The 13,426-nt window shown below is 41.7% G+C and overlaps 1 pseudogene; it reads right to left on the bottom strand.

The window, feature by feature from the left end:
* Positions 1–11,703: 11,703 nt before the first annotated feature.
* On the bottom strand, positions 11,704–12,837 carry LOC128713316 (uncharacterized; annotated as a pseudogene).
* Between the last annotated feature and the right edge of the window lie 589 nt (positions 12,838–13,426).

The following is a 13,426-nucleotide window of genomic DNA, read 5'->3' as shown; positions in this document are numbered from 1 at the left end:
CTTTGCGGAACATATATTCCGCAAAGTAGCCCTCCAACGAACCTTGTATGTTGGTCCCCTTCTGCTTCAGGAAATGCTTCAACCACCGCCACACATTCTCGATCCGTTGGGTGTGGACATCACCCTGGAGCGGATCCACGAAGTTCTGAGAATGGTTGACGGTGGCGTGCTCATATCCCAAGCCGGCGAGTCCGTTGTATCCCGCCCAGCAGTCAGAGAGGATACGTGTTCCGGGGGCCACATGTCGCTGGATGAGTCCGTGCAACACAGACTGTGTCCGGGTCGCCACTCGCTCGAGGAAGATTTCGCCGGTTTCCCGGCAAATACCGCCAACCAACCACTCCCGGTTAGCGTTGCTGATCCGGCCAATGTTATACTTACGGCGGACGACCTTTGTTTCGTCTACCTCGACGGTCATCCCTGCTCCGCCGATTTGCCGCGATGTTCGATCGAACTCATAATCGAATAGGAAATCGCGGAGCAGCCTGTACCACTCCAGGACCGCGCATCGGCTCAACCCGGTCTCCGTGATTGCGCGGCTCACGGGTGATTTGGCCGCCCACTCGTAGAACAGGCGCGTCAACGTGCCCAAACTACTTTTCGCGTCGTAAAAAATCGACCCCGTGCGGATGCTGCAAGAAGCCGCACATGCCTTACGGCGGCACAGCCACTTGAACCGGTCACCGGCGGTCACTTTTTTTAGCTTCATCGAGCCACTACAATTTGGGCACGACTGCTCGCGCTTCAGCAGCCCCTTGCCCTGCAGCCACTCGATCCCACGCAACGGATCACTAAACAGTACACTCAAATCACCACTGTTTGTAATTTCCATCGTGGAAAATGCACGGAAAAAAGCGGAAAGTACGGGAAAGATAAACTGTTCGCGCAGTACCAAACACGCGCTGCCAATGGTTTGGCCAATATGCAATTTTGGCGCTTTTTTAATTTACCTCAATCCAACTTACACACACCTCCATTCGATCCGTAAAGATTTAGTAAACTTGCTGGTATGTGTATCGCTAATTGCCATTAGCGTACCTACACATACGCAATTGTACTAGTAGAATAGTGGACCGACCTAAGCATGAAACAAAGAAACTCATTCAATCTGTGCACGACCTATCACAACCTTTCTTTCATTGAACCCATACTCTTAGGGTTCTCTCTCGACTCTCTTACTCAAAAATCATTGATAAATCTTAAGGTGATGATCAAAAATCATTACCCTAAGAGTATGGGTTCAATGAAAGAAAGGTTGTGATAGGTCGTGCACAGAATGAATGAGTTTCTTTGTTTCATGCTTAGGTCGGTCCACTATTCTACTAGTACAATTGCGTATGTGTAGGTGCGCTAATGGCAATTAGCGATACACATACCAGCAAGTTTACTAAATTTTTACGGATCAAATGGAGGTGTGTGTAAGTTGGATTGAGGCAAATCAAAAAAGCGCCAAAATTGCATATTGGCCAAACCATTGGCAGCGCGTGTTTGGTACTGTGCGAACAGTTTATCTTTCCCGTACTTTCCGCTTTTTTCCGTGCATTTTCCACGATGGAAATTACAAACAGTGGTGATTTGAGTGTACTGTTTAGTGATCCGTTGCGTGGGATCGAGTGGCTGCAGGGCAAGGGGCTGCTGAAGCGCGAGCAGTCGTGCCCAAATTGTAGTGGCTCGATGAAGCTAAAAAAAGTGACCGCCGGTGACCGGTTCAAGTGGCTGTGCCGCCGTAAGGCATGTGCGGCTTCTTGCAGCATCCGCACGGGGTCGATTTTTTACGACGCGAAAAGTAGTTTGGGCACGTTGACGCGCCTGTTCTACGAGTGGGCGGCCAAATCACCCGTGAGCCGCGCAATCACGGAGACCGGGTTGAGCCGATGCGCGGTCCTGGAGTGGTACAGGCTGCTCCGCGATTTCCTATTCGATTATGAGTTCGATCGAACATCGCGGCAAATCGGCGGAGCAGGGATGACCGTCGAGGTAGACGAAACAAAGGTCGTCCGCCGTAAGTATAACATTGGCCGGATCAGCAACGCTAACCGGGAGTGGTTGGTTGGCGGTATTTGCCGGGAAACCGGCGAAATCTTCCTCGAGCGAGTGGCGACCCGGACACAGTCTGTGTTGCACGGACTCATCCAGCGACATGTGGCCCCCGGAACACGTATCCTCTCTGACTGCTGGGCGGGATACAACGGACTCGCCGGCTTGGGATATGAGCACGCCACCGTCAACCATTCTCAGAACTTCGTGGATCCGCTCCAGGGTGATGTCCACACCCAACGGATCGAGAATGTGTGGCGGTGGTTGAAGCATTTCCTGAAGCAGAAGGGGACCAACATACAAGGTTCGTTGGAGGGCTACTTTGCGGAATATATGTTCCGCAAAGAGCACGGGGAGAACGTGTTCGCAGCCCTGGTTGCGGTCATTGCGCGGGAAACGTGTTGAGCGACAACACGATACGCGTACCAGCAGCAGGACAATTATCATCTTCCAGTAAGTAACCATGTTTTGTTGATCAGTGTATTTGATTCAATACTAATATTTGTGTTGAAAAAATTATTTAGGATTGGTACACATGCTAGTTGGCTGACGCCTGCCCACGTGTGACCAGCATCCACACAAATAGCAGGGCAAATAACCATCATCCGGTAAGTAGCAGAATATCACTCAAGATTTCAGTTGTAATATTTCTTTCGTTTCTATTTAGGAACGCATCATATCCGCGATCGGTTGATGTAACCCCCCCGGTTAACCAGTTTGCACACTAACAGCAAACCAACATAACTAGCATAACACATAGCATGCTAGTCGGTTGACGCCAGCCTTGCTTATGCAAAATGGCTCAAGGAGTTAGGTTTTAGGGCGGTCCCGCAACTCTTAAAGTTGTGAATCCCCCACTACGTGTCCGCAATCCGGTACACGTGTCAGCCTTTGGAAGGTTTCCCCTCCTTTTAAAAAAAAAAAAAAAAAAAAAAAAAAATCGCACGCTTTTGCTTTTACCACACTAACTTACTAACAGCTATTTCGTTCACAACTCATTAACCAAAAAAAAATTGTTGAAGCGTTGAATGTTGACGAGCCCAATTTTCACGGCTGTTAACTTAACATAAGCAAAGATGCTCACACTTACATACATCGGCGAACATTTGAGTCGATAGGTAAGCAGACTCCTTTGGATTAACCTGCTAGCGCATCGCAGGCACCAGAATGCAAGGCAATTTAGCTGCACCATTTATACCGAGAAGATGCAAGAATTTTATCTCGATTGCATCGGTTGTTTTATCTCGATTGTATCGTATCGATGGGGGTTGTCCCCATTGTAAAAAATAAAAACAAACATGCGTTTAATATAGCTTCAATAGCAACGGTCCCAATTTGTGATACATATGCTTTCTAATTTCCACAGTGAAAAGCAAATGTTGAACCATTAATCGATGTATTGAATTGGAGAACAGATTTCCGAAAACATTTCAACCAGGGTCTCTGATGATAAGCAAGCCTTTACCGGTTTGTCAGCGTATGGTGGAAACAATTGTTCTAATGCGTGACAAATAAAACCTGTGCGATTGAAACATTCCATAGCATTACACACATTAGCATTCCACACTCAAATACGATCTGATCGAACAAGCTACCAACTACGAACTGATCCGCATTGATCCGACCCTATGCACTCCTATATTAGCCATAGCAAACTCTGAATACACATACTGAATGAAAAACGCTTTACCGATAACGTGCTGGTAATGAAATAATCGATCGTACCAACGTTTTCACTATCACTAACAATTTATACTTATAGTTTGTTCGACTGTCCGATGTAGTTCGAGCTATTTTGTATAGCTCATCATACATACAAATTGCCCGTATAGCAGCATCAAACGTACATGTAAAACCCATTCTCATACTTATCGGACGTAACCTGTAATTCGCATTCAAATCGAACAGCAAACGTAGTTTGTGAGGTAAAAACCCGAAACATTAAAAACCGTAAATCCATTAAAAGTATTCGTTTATTTATTAAAAGAACAACTGTAATGTCCTGTCTTAGGTCCGTGTTTATGCCATCTATAAACACTGACCTAAGATTAACATAACGTAAGCGGGATAGCACAACTATAAATCGCATCAACGGAACAATCGTAATCGCACTAAACAACACGAGCACTAAACATTCTTCTTTAGGCCCCACGCGGCCTTGACCCGCTGTAGGAATCCTGTAAGCCGTTCACGCTGGTCAACCGCCGTCGTCTGCCAATCTGATACACCAAACACTACGCCAAATAATAATCCTGTCTTCACTAATACCGTTGGTTGCACAACCTGTGTTGATCCTGTGTGTGTCCGTAATTGGGTGATGTGATCTGTAAGAGGTATGACATATACTTTAGCCGTGTACATTTCACTCTATCAACATATTGAAACTTACATGGTGCTGGTCGATGGTACAGCTGACTGGTACGGCCGGATTGCTATCGGATATGAAGGAAACACATTGCACTGCTGGAAATGATCCAATGCACACCGGAGCATATGACACAGCGTGACAGAGTTGAAGAAAGTCTGCGTGAAGGTTTTGGCCAAAATTGAGCAAATCGCCGGTCTTTTGCTCAAAGCAGACACGCCCGGGTCCTGGGCTACACTCTCGGATCAGATGCAGGATTGCCGGATTGAACTGCAACAATACAACCGAGTAAATAAATGGACGAGTCAAGTTGTTGTAAATTGGTCCGTACAAACATACCTTGTATCCTACGGGTTTGTATGGGACGTTCAGTCGCTGGCAGGCAATAAATGGCTAAACACTCTCACGAAGAAGGGCTGTGATCAGGTGTACACAGAAACACCGGTCGAATTCACTATTTGGCTCACAACACAACTTCTTTTGATACCGGTAAGAAAATGTCATGGTTTTTGTTTGTAATTTGCTTTGATTTAGGCTGCGTGCGGATTTGTTATGATTCTGTCAGCAGGCTAAAGAAAGAGGATAGCATGATGGAGCTCACGAACCTCTCTTTTTGTCGGTGTGTCAGTTTTTTAAAACCACTCATCAAAACACCGTTAAACCTGCGCAATGTGTCATTGCATTGCGTTGCAATTTTCCAAAGTGTGTTTTATTAGTTAAATATATAAGAGAACCCTCGCAAGTTCACGGTAAAATATCACAATAAATTATCGGAATCTATTTTTGCCATCTGTTGCATGTGTTGTTAATAATTATAATTAATGAATAATCAATAATTGCATGCAAAATTATAGCGGGCAACCAGGCTAATTGTTCCGATGCGATACCATAATTGTACCGCTGGTCGATCGAATCCTTTATATGGTCTATGGCATAAGAGGAGCAATACCGTAACGGTTGCTATCTACCCATACGACATTGGTATCTTAGTTAAGATTGATGGAACGATAACCATTCGATCTTTGGATATCTTTTCTCACACTCGTTATAATCCGAGCTGCCAAAAGTCCTGCATCATTTGATCCAGCCTTTGGACACTAGAAACCATGTGTGGCTGAATTAATAACGTTGAATCTTGCAGTAGCAATAGCAATGCATTGTGGATACGGTTAGATAGGGCCAAAGAGGTTTAATTGCTCATAATGATATCTACAATTGAAACATAATTCATGATTGTCGCTGATACGCAAGAGTCAAGACTTACTAACTTTTAAACAAAACTAGCAAGACATTGATTGCACTTTAGAGCAATGTAATTGTCCACCAGCTGCATCGTGAAGAGGTACGAATAAAATTACTGTATTAGGACGTAGATGAGTTGTTTAAACAACCCTTTTATATAAATGTAATGTGAATTTGTAGTGTAATCATGTCCAGTGTCCTAATGATTAAAGCAATGGTATTAATGATAATTGATAATGAGGAGATGTAATGATGTAAATAGTAGCAGCAGGGGACAACAAGTGATGCATCAGTTCTTAAACCAGCGGGCGCGCAAGAGGACGTTACCAATGTGTGGCAAAGTTGCAAAGTGCAGTGCATTTTTTGTGAATGTTTATACAAGCTACCATTAAAAATAATGTAAGAAATCATCAGAAAAAAAAATATCATGCATAAGACGAGCTGAGTTTTTCGATGACACCAGTCGATCGTATTGGCATTTCATAGCACTATATTCCATTATCGTATGAACCTTGCTTCTTGCACAAACAAGTTTAGCGCTTTGGGGCGAGACTCATAATCCTCATTATCATCAGTTATTTGAACACCACAGAACAATATTGATTGCATATAATAGAGTACTGTGTTAGAAAATTGGTCTTAGACATTACTGTTAACCTACCACAGACGAAAAGCATAAACTAGCCAAGCATTAAACATAAAGGCAGCACTGCACCCTTTACAACATAGACAGTGAAGGACGTTGTCATTTCCTGGCATTAGTAAAACATCGTGAAAGCAGTGACGGATTAACCGACAGACAAACTAAGCAGATGCGGGTGGCCCCGAGCTTAGTCTTGACTAAATCCAGTATGCGAGCTAACGAAACGTGGCAGTATGTACGCCACGGAAGTACAGCGTGATGAAAGAGACTTGCATGCCACAGGAATAGATGATTTTATCGATTTTGCATAAGAATTCCCTGATGCCAAGTGGACATTCCATCATATTTCGATCTTATATAGCTATCATATTAAATACAGTACAGTATTTGACGCCATCAGTCGATGTGTATCAGGTACTTTGTAAACAGACAGACCAACTACTTTCAAAGTTTTGTTCGAACGGCAGGTTGGTTACCGAAGTGAAGAAGCTTCACATGGTTGGACATTTCAGATTCGACAGATATGGCTAATCAGCCATTTACATTATCTTCATTCATCTAGTGTCAAACAGTAGCCTTGCTCTGGTTACAACCGACAACCGACGAAACCATAAATTGCAACAGCATCCGAAGATGAAGACCGATTCGTTCTCCCTTGTAGGGTGAAGCGATCGTCGAAATAACTAAGAAATAATTTTGCAGGGCAAACACAAGCAGGGAACAATGTGGACTCTGAAATCCGTAACGTCGAACCAGCATTATCATACCAGCATGTACAGGTGCACTTCGAACTAAAGCTATGATTACGAGCTATCGATACATCCCATCCTATCCCGTCCCATCCAGACCCTTGTCCCCCAGAACAGCAAGAACACACTATTCGACTACAAGACGACGACTTTTGAATACAAGTAGAGAGCAAAAGTTGGATTAGAAGCGAGACAGTGGCACTGCCATATCGTATCGCGACACCGGACGAAGAATCAATGTGTAATCCTCAATTATGAACCTGCATGTGATCTAAATGGTGATAAACCCGGACAATACATTTCTGATAACTTTAAATAATTCATTAGACATGCGTGTGCAATATTATATGCACTACGTAACACCACGGTTAAGCGGTGTGAACCTAACTTACCTGATAGAATGAATGGAAACCATTCGGGAAAAATAATAGAAAGAAACCATTTTCAACAACCAGTGCCGCAAGTTAAAACGCTTGAAAACATTCCGCACCGGTATGGGTAGAAAATAATGGAAGAAAAAGAATTTTTAAATCGCCGTTCATGCTGGCAAACACGCCAGAAATATATTTAAAATAAAACAAAAACACTTTTTTTGCAGTGCACAGCTCTTTCCCGATCATGTATTTCATGTTAATAATTAATTAAAAACGCACACGCATCAGCATCGGTGCATGCGCAGCGCGAAAAATCGTTTAGTCGAATAATGCAAACCGAACCGTGCGCCGATCGCTTGACCGCAACCGCCATTCCGAACGAAAATAAAAAAAAAGTGCGCAACCATAAAAAACGATACTTCCACAGGTACGCAGCCTCCGTGAATTACGGTCCGAAAAATGAGCAGAGAGAAGCACCCCTAGGTCACTCAAATCGCAAAAATGAGTGCTCGTGAGTGGGGGGGGTCGTTATTCAGACTTTAGCCAAATAAATACACTTTCATTTTAATTTTTTTTTCCTTCATGACTACGTTTAGCCCATAGTGTCATGTCAAATTTTTGTCCAGTGTAACTTCCCAACTAGCCTGACGTCTATGGTCGCCAAAAATTAGAAAAAAGCAATCAATTGGGAATAAGGGACGGAATAGCATTTGCGATTGTCCCTCGCAAGGCTATTGAAGGAGACAAGGTGGTGGAATGTAGAGTATTTTGACAAGTAAGAAGACGAAAAACTAGAAGGTGCATTTGACAGGGGAGGGTGCGTTTGACAGCCTGCAAAATCCCTCAGAAAAGGTACACCGGCCATTTGAATTGCAACGGTGCTTCTCTGTTCGATTAAAATTAATCATTTCTATGTTTTTCTTATTGTACATTTACACAAAATTTTGCGCTTGAATTGGAAGTAATGATAATAACTAATGAAGTATTAAAGAGAATGTCCGTTGGGGACGCTTTATATTGTTAAGGCTATTGGTGAATGCAAAGTTGCTACCAAGCAAAACTGTATCATTTACATCCAGAATAAATTGAGTAATGAAAAGGCATAAGTGAAACAGTTTTTGATGATGATTACATTTCATATCATTTTGTACAATCATTACCTATCGATATCGATTAGCCACAATCGTCCGTGAAATGTCCCTTTCCATTCGATCTTAAGAGAGCGGCATCTTAAGATAGTGGCACTCCCAAGGATGAACTCGTGCGCAGATTCAGTTAAAACGAAATGAATACCTTCCGATTAATTGATGTTTTTTTACACGAAAAGAACCACATGCACTTGGTACAGTAACATCCTTTCGTTCATATTTAGCACCGCCACAATTTGGTTTCAAGTCATACATTCGGCGAACCACACCAAGATCTTGCTGACCACAATGCGTCTGGACATATTAATCAAGCATATACTGCAATATTCTTATTTTTTAATAGATAAGCTGGTATCAATTACCTAGCAATGAAATGAGTGATATATTCTACAAATAATTATTAAATTTCCCCTTCTCAAATGATACATGTCCTATACGCTTGAACCGCTTTAACTGTAGTTATAAACGTATGACCCCACACCCACAAACGTCAAATTATTGGAAGAAGAATTTTGCGGAAAATCGTTAATATTCAACCTTGTCTCCTTCAATAGCCTTGGTCCCTCGAGTAGGGGGTTTTGACGTTTCGTACTGAAGTCGCACGGTGGTTGTACGTAAACAAAATAGTGGTCAAAATGAAAAAAATAAATAATTTGGCCTTTTGTTTGCCTTGGGATTTCCATTGTTCATATGTTTTCTCTCGCTAGCTCGCTCATTCATATGCTTCGGTATTGGCATATGTGTAAGGGCTTATCATCGGTAGGTGTTAGAGAAGTGCAGTGCTATCAGCATTATATACGATACCGTTAAACGGGGGAGTACATATTTTATTCATTTGAACTGAATTGCCGAGTTTTATTTCCGTCGTGGGGTTTGATCCTAGCAAGTGTCTGAAATAGAAAGAAGGTAAATGTAGCGTTAGGCACTCGGCCATCCGAGCTCTTGCGGTGGAACAGTAATGAATCCCAATTTATTTTACAGAACAACAAGCAACACACTACCGCAAATTACGTGCATCTCATTTTGGATCTTGGATTTTGGACATCTCGAACAACCATAGCAAGCTGGTGTATTTTGGATGCAGAAATGACTATTCTGAGTGGATCCGAGTAGAAGGATTTAGTTTCAGTTCAGTGAAAAGTTGTATGAGCCTTTATTGTTTTAATTTTTTATTGTGACACAATAGTACCCACATATATAACCCACAATCCGCCATTTTCCAGGCATTCTACGAAATTGCTCTATTGTGGCGGGATACGAATAGATCGGATCTGTATTTTCGGACAACATATGAAAAATTAAACGCGTTAAACTGTAGCAAATCAACAAAACAATATAACAATCATGAATTCAGTAAGTAAATGAAAATTTCAGTATTTAGTAAAAAGCTATGTTTAATGTTTCCAACCTGCCATTATGTTGCATCTATTAGGAACCATCCAAGAAAAGAAGCGTTAAACGCAACATTAAACGCAATGTTCGGCCAAAAAACCACAAAACAAACGTGAGTATGCTGACGAAAGATGGATAGTCATATCACAATTGCAGCATTCGAGTTTGTAATATTAATTAAAGCGAGTTGTTCAAATTTCAGAATAATGAAAATTATGCTCCGACGCTGCATCCAAATCCAACATCTTCTGTTTCGTCAGCACGAATCACGTCAGCAACGCATGCGGGGCCATCAGTATCCAGAATTCCTCCACGCAGTTACAATTTGGCTAATCGGACTAAAACTATGAAATTGAAAACAATAAGTGAAGCTCGTTATTTTTTGCTAGATCATTCCTATTGCTCAAACCCCACTACCATACCATTTTCAACCATCCCTTCAAACGCCATGACATCATCCATTTCAACTTCAGTTGCTCCCGTTCCTGCTCCTCTCACACATGTTCAACCAACTTCTTGTACCCTGCCTACCACATATGATGCTGATGCGTCTACTCCATCTACATCATGTGCCTTAAAAACCCCAACTGCAATTATTCCTTATGCAACTACCTTTACCACAATACCTACTCCGTCAACTTCTATTGCCCCCATTTCTGTTCTTCCTACACCTGTCCTACCGTCTTTTTCTACAGTAACTACCACAGTTGCTGCTGATGCACCTGTACCATCCACATCGCATTCCCAAATACATAAAACAATGCTAGTTTCAAATCCCGGTGAAGCGTCTCTTCCCTCAATGTGTTCTACCCTTCCAGTTCCGAAAATTGCACCAACACCACCTTTATCCCCTTCACTAGATTCTATTTCACCAACATTGAACAATCCTCTTCAACTGCATGCATGCAACCAACATACACAGCCACCCACAGCAGAACATCAATTTAATTTAATAAGAACGGAGCTTCAAAGCTTGCGTCAGGGTCAAGAGTATCTTTTAACTACTTTTGAGCATGGAATGCAAACTATTAGTTCTAGTGTCCCTCCCTCTGATTTTACAATGGACCCTATACACAACAGAGAAACACTAGAACAATTTAACCATCAATTAGCCAATGACGAATACATGACAAAAATAGTGCATTTTATTAAAACACAGACAGGAGAATACAGACCCACATACTTAATGCACAGATCAATAGATTTATTATTCACACCGGAACTAGTTGCCACATGCAGTTGGAGCGGAGTTGGAAAACCCCATCCGAAAATTCCTTTCAAATCCTATCCTTTTATCCTTAGCCTTTTTTCCATTTTGGGAGCAACAAATGGAGTAAAAATGCCAGCTTGCCAGATACAAGAATTTTTCCAAACCAAATTCAATCATGCCAAACGTAGACTAGAAACATATAGAAATATAAGAATATCTGCTCCACGTTCCTTTCGACGCACAAACAGAATTTCGCTACAAAATTTGGCTAACGATGTACAAAAGCCTTTATAAACCCTTTGTTTTTTAATTATCAAAACGGCATAATACATAAGTTTACATGTGAAATATAACTGCTTTGTTTTTAATTTTTCGATGTTTCGAATGTTTATTTAGATTCATTGCAAGAAAAAGGTTAATATTTTGATTTGGTGCGATAACATAGTGTTTTTATGGATATGGTTTTATTTATTGCTCCATTTAATAAAAAAAATAGTCTTATATATACTCGTATGTTTGCATACTATTTCTCTTAGTCAAAACCTAATCTATTAGCGTATGCACAAGGGGAGCAAACATCGTAAGTCCCTCGTTATCTAACTTGACGGCAACCATCTTACCTTTAACATCAGAAGTTTTATATTCGAAAGTATTAGGAGATAAATTTGAAATTTTGCCTTTACAAATATTGATGACCGCTGATGATACCGGCTCATCGAAATATTCCTCCGGTACCGATTAATTTTATAGTCCCTGACGATTTTTCTGCAGAACAAAACCTGATTAGCTCTTTTTCTGGCGAAAGAAACCAACCGTCGCGATTATTGGGCCTAAGGATAAAATCCTTCATGGTTACAACTATATTGTCACCTGAACCCTTCAATGTCGTTTCATTATCCGGTCTCATTTTCGAAATGGTTAACTGTTCGAATTCAGAATACCTGTTCACAGCTTGCTCTAAGCATCTATGTCCGTGTCTAAGCATACCCTTCATATGCTGAAGAGCATTTTCAAAAGGATACGCAGACATTGTATTCAGAGGCCCTAAACGTTTTACTTCTTCAGTTACATGCAACAAGTTATGTACGTTACTACTAATATAACCTTCTCCATAGATTTCTTCATAATGCGAAACGAAATCGTTTAGCATGTCGGATGCCTCGTCCCAAAAATCTTTATACACATTTGAAGACAACAGCGTTATTGCAACAAAATATAACATAAAATGCTGATATGCTTCTGCTGATATGTTACCTCTCAGCACTACTATGCTAGCATAGAACAAAAAACTACTAAACTCCGATCCTTTCCAATGTTTCAAATCTTCTAAACCTCGTAACTTGCGATGTACTTCAGAAGGAAGAGTAATGCTTTTTAAAAGACTAGAAATGTGCACAAAGGTTTGATCAGACCATCTGGTTGCTCCCCTCATACCATACACCCACCCGTGTAATAGTTTGCGTGTAACTCCTAGATCTATCAAGTGAAGTTTATCACCGACTAACACGTCCTTCACTATATCAAAAAACCTTAGCTCCAAGAGTGGTGAATGACCCACTTTGTGCCTAACGTAAATTCCTTGCCTAAACTCAGCGTCCGAGCGGGGTGGATGATCGATTCTAGTACATGTAACCGCCCTTGATCTCGGTGACGACGTCCGATGACTTAACATTTCATACACCCTTCTGTAGCATTGCAGCTAACGCAGGCTGGAAAAGAAGAAATAAAAACGAATTAGTGATATATGTTATTCCAAACACACTATGCTAAGGAATCTTACCTTTAATAAAGCTACGAGCTGGTGAATCCGCCACAAAAGCCAACACTTTCAGCCTCACTAGCGTTTGTTGCTCACCAAGACGTACACCTTGAACGAGCAGCAAATTTAGTTCCTCTACTAAAGGCCGTAAAATCTCTTCTACTGAACCCGGCTTCGATGACCCGTAGAATATAGCCACTGCCATAGGTGGTATGTGGGGCATATCTTCAATGGACATTAAAATCGGCCAAAACGTGCTTTCACTGCTCCTGTGTAGAGGCAATCCGTCAACAAAGAATTTTAAGGGAAGCTCAGAAATAAAAAAGGGTATATAAAATATGTCAGAATATCGTCAGTAGTAAAACATTACGCTAATCGCTTACCTGAATCGAATATTGAGGCAGTAAGCCACTCCGTGGTACCAAAAACGACCCCCTTGAACAGGTACTATATCTTTTTGTACCCTGCTGGTTCTAAGCAGGGTACGAGCATCCTTCGGCACAACGC

The sequence above is a fragment of the Anopheles marshallii genome, chromosome X, assembly GCF_943734725.1.
Source record: "Anopheles marshallii chromosome X, idAnoMarsDA_429_01, whole genome shotgun sequence".
Taxonomy (NCBI): Eukaryota; Metazoa; Arthropoda; class Insecta; order Diptera; family Culicidae; genus Anopheles; species Anopheles marshallii.
The sequence above is the reverse complement of the archived record's forward strand: the minus strand, read 5'-3'. Positions and strand labels throughout refer to the sequence as shown.